Below are 3,181 nucleotides of genomic sequence, written 5' to 3' on the forward strand. Positions count from 1 at the left end.
GGAGCTCAGTATACTGCTACTACGATTCCTACTGCTTAGCACTGTGCTTAGGTAATAATAATAATTATGGTACTTGTTAAGCACTTACTATGTGCCAAGCACCATTCTAAGTGCTTCCCCTCTCCATCCCCCTGCCTTATCTCCTTCCCCTCCCCACAGCACCTGTATATATGTATATATGTTTGTACGTATTTATTACTCTACTTATTTTATTTGTACATATTTATTCTATTTATTTTATTTTGTTAATATGTTTCGTGTTGTTGTCTGTCTCCTCCTTCTAGACTGTGAGCCCACTGCTGGGTAGGGACCGTCTCTATATGTTGCCAACTTGTACTTCTCAAGCGCTTAGTACAGTGCTCTGCACACAGTAAGCGCTCAATAAATACGATTGAATAACTGAATGGAAGTGCTGAGGCAGATACAAGTTAATCAGGTTGGACACAGTCCCTGTCTCACATGGGGCTCACAGTCTTCATTCCCATTTTACAGATGAGGGAACTGAGGCCCAGAGAAGCGAAGTGACATTTCCAAGATCACACAGCAGACATGTGGTGGAGCCGGGATTAGAACCCAGGTCCTTCAGACTCCTAGGCCTGTGCTCCAGCCACTAAGCCACACTGCTTCTCCAAACCAAGCCGTTGTGGATTCTAATTCCAGCTCCGCTACTTGTCTGCTGTGTGACCTTGGGCAATTCACTTCACTTCTCTGGGCCTCAGTTACCTCATCGGTAAAATGGGGATTGAGACTGTGAGACTGTGACTGTGGGACAGGGACTGTGTCCAACCTGATTTGCTTGTATCTGCCCCAGAGCTTAGAACCGTGCTTGGCAAATAGTAAGTGCTTAATAAATCTAATTATTATTACTATTATTATTCATTCTTTCAATTGTATTTATTGAGCGCTTACTGTGTGCAGAGCACTGTACTAAGTGCTTATTATCATTGCAAGCTCCATGTGAGACAGGGGATCCATATGATTTGATAACCTTGTCTCTACCCCAGGGTTTAGCACATAGTAAGTCGTTAATAAATGCCATAATTATCACTACGCTTCTTGGAGTTGGTGAGCATCAAAGAATGGGTTCATTGAGAATCCATTGAGAAGCAGCGTTGCCTAGTGGATAGACCCCGGACCTGGGTGCTGGGTTCTACCCTGGCCCCGTCACTTGTCTGCTGTGTGACCTTGGGTAAGTCACTTCAATCAATCAATCAATCAATCAATCGTATTTATTGAGCGCTTACTATGTGCAGAGCACTGTACTAAGCGCTTGGGAAGTACAAATTGGCATCACATAGAGACAGTCCCTACCCAACAGTGGGCTCACAGTCTAAAAGGGGGAGACAGAGAACAGAACCAAACATACCAACAAAATATGGTATCACTTCTCTGGGCCTCACTTACCTCATCTGCCAAATGGGGATTAAGACTGTGAGTCCTATATGGGGCAGGGACTGCATCCAGCATAATTTTCTTGTATCCACCCTAATGCTTAGTACAGTGCTTAGAGCTTAGTGAACATTTGACAAATAGCAGAAAAAAATGGGATTAACAGGAACACCATTCCTAGGAGAATGAAAACGAATAAATGGGGAGAAAACATTTTACTAGAAATAGAGCAAGTAAAAAGCCAAAGGAAAACCTCTTCACGGCTACACTCTCTGCTTTAGGTCACTAGCAGCAACGATGGAGAAGAGAAAGGCAGATACATTAACCCCAATTCCCTAGATGTTTGAAATATTATAATAGCACACATTCGCATCTTTAAATATTCTAAGTCTTTAAAGCCTTCCACAGTGTTCCTAGTTCATCCTAGAGGGAAGACGGCTTCTTGATACCAAACACAAAACATCCAATATCCAACAAAATCCAATTCAGTTATCTCTTTATGGTGAAAAATATGAAGAATTTCCCAATCTTTATACAAAGGAATTCTAGACTAATGTAGTTCTACAAGATGCTTTGCCTTTGGCATACTAAGTTTGGAGGGAATTCTAAGGTAAAATAATCAGTGAATAACACTGAATGGCTGTCTCTAACACTTCATTTTTATTTATAATCATCTCAGCAGTCATGCACAAATGCTTATGCAATTGTACATTTGAACTGTCCATAGCATTTTCTGAGCGCCTGGTGTGTACAGAGACTGTATTAAGCCCTTAGGAGTGTAGAAGAGAATTAAAAGGCATGACACATGCCTTCAGTGATCTCTCAGACAAGCCGGAAACACAGATCCTAAAATAAATTACAGTTAGGAGGAAGCAGCATAGCTGAAAGATAAGAGCATGAGCTTGGGAGGCAGGGGAGCTGAGTCTAATAATAATAATAATGGCGTTTATTAAGTGCTTACTATGTGCAAAGCACTGTTCTAAGCCCTAGGGAGTTTACAAGGTGATCCGGTTGTCCCACGTGGGGCTCACAGTCTTAATCCTCATTTTACAGATGAGGTAATTGAGGCACAGAGAAGTTAAGTGACTTGCCCAAAGTCATATAGCTGACAAGTGGTGGAGTTAGGATTTGAACCCATGACCTCTAAGCCCAAAGTCCCAAAGCTCCAAAGCTCCAAAGCCCATGCTCTTTCCACTGAGCCATGCTGCTTCTCTAATAAAGTGCTTAGTACAGTGCTCGGCATACAGTAACCGCTCAATAAATACACTTGACTGACTAATCCCTGCTCCACCAGAGATTGTAGGACCTTGGGCAAGTCACCTCACTTCTCTGTGCCTTGGTTTCCTCATCTGTAAATGGGGATTCTGTGAGCCCCATGTGGGACATGGACTGTCCGATCTGATTATCCTGAACGTACCCCAGCATTTAGTACAGTGCCTAGCACATAGTAAGTACTTAGTAAATGCCACTGGCTAAAAAAAAGACCTGCAGAGTGAATAAAATGTGTGTCTAAGGGCTAAATGGGGGTAAGGCACACAAAATGATGATAAAGGAATTTGGGGATTCAAAGTAGGAGATCACAAATTTGAACACTCAAATTGTAAATGCATTTTCGTCTGCTGGCTGTTGTTTACAGCATGATCAAAGAGAGCATACCCCAGGTGTTAAAATGAGGTGGATTTGCTTTTCTCGTATTTCTCTCATCATACTTTTCTGGATTCTCATTACTTTGGAAATGGCGAGTTGGCTCTATCTACACCTATTTAAAAATTATCTAATCACTCAAATCACT

Source organism: Tachyglossus aculeatus, chromosome 3 (assembly GCF_015852505.1).
Source record: "Tachyglossus aculeatus isolate mTacAcu1 chromosome 3, mTacAcu1.pri, whole genome shotgun sequence".
NCBI lineage: Eukaryota > Metazoa > Chordata > Mammalia > Monotremata > Tachyglossidae > Tachyglossus > Tachyglossus aculeatus.